This window comes from Gymnodraco acuticeps, unplaced genomic scaffold (assembly GCF_902827175.1).
Source record: "Gymnodraco acuticeps unplaced genomic scaffold, fGymAcu1.1, whole genome shotgun sequence".
In the NCBI taxonomy this organism is placed as follows: domain Eukaryota; kingdom Metazoa; phylum Chordata; class Actinopteri; order Perciformes; family Bathydraconidae; genus Gymnodraco; species Gymnodraco acuticeps.
Window position 1 is genome coordinate 1,998,217 of NW_022992150.1, and position 6,631 is coordinate 2,004,847.

At 40.6% G+C, this 6,631-nt stretch overlaps 1 protein-coding gene across 2 annotated transcripts in view; it reads left to right on the forward strand.

The window, feature by feature from the left end:
* Positions 1–2,284, forward strand: part of gria3a (glutamate receptor, ionotropic, AMPA 3a) — a 90,402-nt gene extending 88,118 nt beyond the window's left edge. For both annotated transcript variants that reach the window (XM_034204237.1, XM_034204238.1), the window contains exon 16: positions 853–2,284. The gene's annotated coding sequence lies outside the window, so the exon portion shown is untranslated. The remainder of the gene's footprint in view (positions 1–852) is intronic.
* Positions 2,285–6,631: the final 4,347 nt, after the last annotated feature.

The window sequence follows — 6,631 nt, forward strand, 5'->3', positions numbered from 1 at the left end:
CTTGAACATTGTCTAATGAGTTTTTTTTCTCATGTTTAACTTGGATATTTTTTAAATGTTCACAACTCAGAGGTTCACCCAACTCGTCCTTTTAAGGCGGCGGGGGAATTTATGTTTTTGAGTTGAACTAAACATACGGAAGCCCTGAGAGGCAAATTAAAGGAAAATATGTTCTAAGTCTGGTCTAAATTGTTTTATCAAATGGCAACACAATTATCCTCTCTTTGAATTTATAAAGAGAGGATCATTTTTAGATCAGACTTAAAATGGATCACCAGAATGTATTGTTTTCTCACTGGCTCCTCAGGACTTCCGTACATAGATGATCTACAGCAGGGGTGTCCAAACTGTGGCCTGTCGTCCATTTTGTATTTCCCCTCAGCAAATTCTAACAGTATAATGGAAAATGGCCCACGCCTGAAACTCATGCTTGTCTTACAGTATATTGTACTTCTTAAATATACTGTATATGTTCAAATATATTACACAGTAGAATTCATGTGTCAATTTTCAAATAAATTCAGGTATCAAGTTGAAAATATTTTTAAATAAATCTTAGGTATTAGTCAAATCTGACAATTAACTGCTGACACATTTTGTAACAAAATGAATGAAACCCTATAGAGAGCTTTGATGTAGGATGTTTGTTTCTTAAAGCATATTCAAGTATCAAGCATAATTTACCAACACTTGACTTAGCTAACTTTCAACTTAACGTATGAGGCAATATACCTGACCTCCACCTGTTTTTCTGTATGTGGCCCTCAGTGAAACATGCCTGACCCCCCTGATCTACAGTGTAGAGGCAAAGGCTTTCTCATCTGTTCCTGATCCTTTGCCTCTCTCCTGCAGGGGAACGTGTCGTCTCCCACTGGTGCGTCTGAATGGAGCCAGCCGATCTGTGTGACCCCGACACCCCAAGGCTGGCCTCCTGGAGGCGAGGCCTTCTCTGTCATCAGCTTGGACTAAAGTGCTCATTGTGGCTCGTGAGCCCCGTCACACTAACAGAGGGCAATGACGCAACAGGACTTTTCTGCTTCTGGAAACAGGAGATTTGCCTCTTGTAGTGCCTTATGGAGCATTTTGGCGTCATGGCAATGCAACTCAAATGTAATTCATTTTAAAAGAAATCTGCGGAGCTTCAAATGACAATTAGATGAACTGTTGTAATTTCATTTTTTTCTATTTTTAATAAGAAAAAGAAAGCCATGATTTGCAATCATAAAATCTTGGAGTACTTATTAAGTCATTTGAATCCTTTACAGACTTATTTTTGTGGTGCAATCTTATGTTGGATAAATGTTATATTTAGTGAAGTAAAGTCATTTTCTTGTTTTACTATAAGGCTTATTTTTAGTTTCATAATACTTAGGACAAGCATCAATCAATAGGTTTAAGCATTAGTTAAAGTGACTACATTGTACCCCAGTTTTGACTCAGAAAATATCAATAATAATGAAACTAGAGGTGCTGATCAAACTGCTTATAGGTGGAGTTATTTTAAAGCCTGTTGGACATCACATACAAATGACTGTATTCACTTAGATGCTTGTTTGAATCAACCAGGACTGCATTTGTTTCAACTGCCACTATTTGGAAACAAGACCGTTTTTGTTTTTTATAAAAAGAGGTCCGCTTTAATCACTTAGTGCCATATTGTTGAAATCAAAACTATTATGATCCTGTAGAGACGATAAGAGAGACCCCTTTTATGTGACAGCATATTAAAATGGTTTAACTGAGCTTATGGTTTACACTTTGTACACTCTTAGAGGCCGTTTTCATGTAAATGCAGTATCTGCAGCTGTGAATCTCTACAATTTTTGGTAAAAGACAACACACCATAGCTTCTTTGGTTGTGATACGCTTTCTGTGTCTATGCATTACGCAGAAGGTGACTGTACATTGAGGAAAGAGCTACACATGAAACGTTGTCTGTTTGTATAAGTGAACTTTTTATAAACTGAAGGAAAAAATCCTAAAAATGCTACACACCATGTACGCCTACATTTGTTTAGTAAATCAGACGTTCTCATCCTTTTCTCCCCAGATAAAGTGCATGTGAATTTGATGGTAGTTTTAACATACTGCAACTGGAGATGGACCTTTAGTTTCTGGTCCCATAACGACACTTGATTCAGTTTGGTTTGAATTTTTTTCCAATTCATTTGTAACAGTACCTCAACCATGAGAGTTGCATGTATGGACACAATGAACCTCGGTGGGGAGGACATGTACAAAGGATTTTATTACATTTCCTTAATAAAAGCAGGTTTATATTCATCTTTTGGACTCTCCGTCTTTGTTATACTGTCACATATCTATCAGGAAAATTTGTTTGTTCTACTTCTGGTTATCTCAAAGTCTTAAAACTGTAACAACTGCCTTAGATCAACAAACCTGACATGAAATCACCTCCGTATGGAAGCCCATTTGTGCCAGGAAACAATAAAAAGAAGGTAAGTTAGCCATGACAAAAATAAAACTGACATTGTAAAAATGAAAATATAATGAGGAACGCTTAAGGGGTGGGGGGTCCGAAAATATACAGTATCATACATTGTAGGTGGCCTTGTTAGAGCCTGTTGGCCGACAAGCATTGGCGATCACATTTTTCTTTTAGTTTCCCCTTTAACCACTGGGCTGGGCTCATAGGCAGAGTTTGACATTTGCGCTTGGGGGGGCAAACCTTTTTTACTGACGTCAGTACACAGTCCCAACTATTGCGTGTGGTGCTACGGATACAGAAGCAATAAAACCAACGTTCACCGCACTGAGTATGTCTTTTCCACATAGGAACACAACTCGTCCCGTCATGCCCGCCTCATGCCCGCCGTACACACACACTCATATGGAAGGGGCGGTCTCTCCACCCAACAACAGTGCATTACATAACTGTAAAACTTATCATAACTGTGCAGATCTTATACTTATTTGATAACTACTATATCCCTTGGTTACTTGAACACGCTACAATATTATTAACCAGTGTCCTACTTAGTGCAGAAGTAGACGCCTTAAACGTCCCAGAAATTGGACGTTTTAAAAATCGCCGCATATCTTATTGTAATACAATAGCTGAATCACTTGTATGTAAAAAAAAGCGAGGGAACTTGTGTCCTTAAACTCATACATCACAACACACACATCACACACACACACACACGTCACAACATGCGACTGCTCAAAAATGAAATTATTTCAAACAAAACATGATATTATTCAGAGTTGTATTGTAACAATCATTATATTACATCTATTAAAATATTGATATACGAAATATTTGTATTGGAACAGTTTTAGAAGTAGTAATGCTGTAACATATTTCAGCCACTAGGGGGGGCAATGCCCCCCCTGCCCCCCTGCAAAATCCGCCTATGGCTGGGCTCCCCTCATGACACAGTTTGATCAAGGTTTCAATCAGAGGAAACGTGCAGGTTTTTAAACAGGAATACTGTAGCTATAATATATAAAGAAAAGAGCAAAGGACAACAAAAAATTGACTTAAAGGGGACCTATCATGCAAAATGCACTTTTTGATGTCTTTTATACATAAATATGTGTCCCCGGTGTGTCGGGGAACTCACGCGTCAGAAAATAGAACCCTCTCTCTTTTCCTCCGTAACCCAACACACTCTCACTCCATAATCGTCCAGGAGCGACGTTTGGTCAGTGTCCGTGGCGTGCAGTTGTGACGCTCCTAGGCTCCTTCAGCTTCATAAAGGGACGCAAATAGCTTTCAACTGATTGCAATGTATTCCTATCTGCGGCGGGATTTGACGCTCATGGAAGCACGGCATTCGTTTGTGTCGGCTGCCCTTAAAGGCAATGTGAGCGTCCATTCCCATTGGATAACGGAGAATTGTACACCCGGAAGTAAGTATTCCCCTTACTGTCGATTGATTTTACAGTGATATCTGCACTACTCATCGACTAAAATACACCAGATTATCCTTGTTAATTACACAACATTGATTGGTTTAAATTGTGTACAATGCTTTTGTATTTTTCCCCTTCGATTCGGAGAAACAAATATTTTTTCGGAGTAAAGGATGGCAGAAGACACTACACTACCCAGAATCACCCAGAATATACAGTCTATGTGACTGACACTATCCGGTGAATATTGCATATGGACGGAAGCTTTTTTGCGATTGCGTTAATCCTATGCGTTTAGCCGTTTTCGTGTGGCCGGGGCCTTACTCCTGTCTCATTCTCACACACAATCACGCACACACATAAGGTATAAGGCCACTCTGAAACGTGAGGCCACTCTGAAACGTGCATTTTTGCTTTATTGGGGGGTCTGAAAACCAGTCAGTATCTGGTGTGAGGGTTAGGGTAATGTTGTGAATCGAGTGTCCTGTGTTCGTCGTCCATAACATACGCCTGCCCAGTGCCCATACCCTAACCCAGGCATCCTCAAACTACGGACTCCGGTCCGGATCCGGACCGAACCACCACTGTCTCCGGACTCTGAGCAAATTATACTTTTCATATGTATTATATCTCTGTATTATATGTGAGACATCGCCACAACGCATTCGCAACGAGTCAAAATTCTCCGCTATGTCCACTGCAAACAGCGCTCTGCATGTCTGACTGTTCCACTGTGTTCCACCTGTGTGTGTCAACGCTTTGGTCCAATCACATTCAGCATCCAGTCAGCGTTTTTCCCCCCCAAACAATCTGCGAATCAGAGGCACAGTAGGGCGGGTCTTCGCGGACTGCGGGTGGGAAAAATGTGTGTATCTCTTTCAACCTGTCTAAGTCAGAGCGAGAATTTAAAAAAAAAAATTCAGAGCGAGAGTTAACAGCTCATCTAGTTCCATCTGTACTGTAGCTAGTAGCCTAGTTTCACCTTCCGGGGCGGCAACTGACACCCTAAAAATAGGCCTTGCCACCCCAGCTGCCACCCCAGTTGGCAGCTTTGTTTTAAAAGAAAAGTTGTGGCCCATCGGACATTTATGAGAGAAAGTCTCTAATGTCCGAGTGCAAGTGAATGCAGCACAAGATGCGCGTCATGTAACCCCTCCCCGGGTCCTGGCGCGAGCGTGGACATATGATTGGCGGCGATTTCACTTTGAACTGGACGGCGCAAAACGAGAAGCATTCGGACTCAAGCACTGAAGGAATGAGGTATTTGTGGTCTACAATGACAGAGAAGATACTGTCAGTGTGGCTGTACTCAGCATTGAATCAAAACGCACTAAAGCTGTTGATCTTAATACGTCTGTGAGGCGTTTTGCTGAACAAAATGGTAATCGCCGCATTCAGCTGTAATAGACATGTCAACTTGATGCTCTGCTCACGGATGAGCATACACAACTGTTAAGATGATGACCTTACGTGTGTAAATATATTGTTTTCTTTGAGGGGGTCTTCCCCCAAAAAACTGTTTTAAGTCCTGAGAAAGTCAAATCAGACGGTGTGTAAAACTACACTGCCCAGCCAAAAAAAAGTAACCACTTTGATTTAACTAGGCCAGTAGGTAAGGGCTTTCCACTGGATAATAACTGCAGTATAAAAGAATGCATGACTGAAGTGATGGAGACCATGTTGAAGGCAAACAAAAAGAGGAAATAACAGGTCAAATCAAGCAAATCCCCTCTCAGATTGCACAGCAACCAGAAGAACATAAATACTGGCTGGTGATTTGATTCATCAGCTTTGTGATGGAATAAAAAATGCACAGTGCATTTCCTTAGCTGTGGGTGAGTCCACTCACACCACTCACAATGCTCAGTTGCTGGTGTTTGTGAGTTGTTATGATGAGGCAAAGGGGGAGTTTGCTGAAGATGTGTTGGGCCTGACGAACCTCAGTGGACACACAAGGGGGAATACATTTATAAAGCAATAATGGGAATGCTGAATGAAAGAGGGTGCGGCTGCCTTTATTCCTAACTGTGCAGCTCTTACACTGCGACTCTGAGGGGTCAAGCACAGACACAACAACAATGAAAACTGCTGCATACAGATTATTTTTGTTTTTGCAACCTCGTGTTAAGAATCTTGTTGCAATTGTTTAAAAGTTTGAATGACCGTAATAAACGGACCTTTGTCTTATTGAAACATTTATTTTGGACCTTTAAGATTTGTATTTGAGTACCCCTGCCCTAACCCCACCACCACCATGGGCCACTCGATTCACAACATTACCCTAACACCAGATACTGACTGGTTTTCGGACCCCCCCAATAAAGCAAAAATGCACGTTTCAGAGTGGCCTTTTATTGTGGCCAGCCTAAGGCACACCTGTGCAATAATCATGCTGTCTAATCAGCATCTTGATATGCCACACCTGTGAGGTGGGATGGATTATCTCGGCAAAGGAGAAGTGCTCACTATCACAGATTTTTTCAGGTTTGTGAACAATATTTGAGAGAAATGGTTATTTTGTGTATTTAGAAAATGTTTTAGATCTTTGAGTTCATCTCATGAAAAATGGGAGCAAAAACAAAAGTGTTGCGTTTATATTTTTGTTCAGTGTAGTATGCTTCTTCGGTTTTTAAGATTTAAATAAATACTATACCATTCTGAATTTTCGGCACGCTATATACTGTGTTTTTGTTAAAAAAAATTCAACATACCATTTTATGTTGATTTCAGATTCTTTCGACATACTATACTT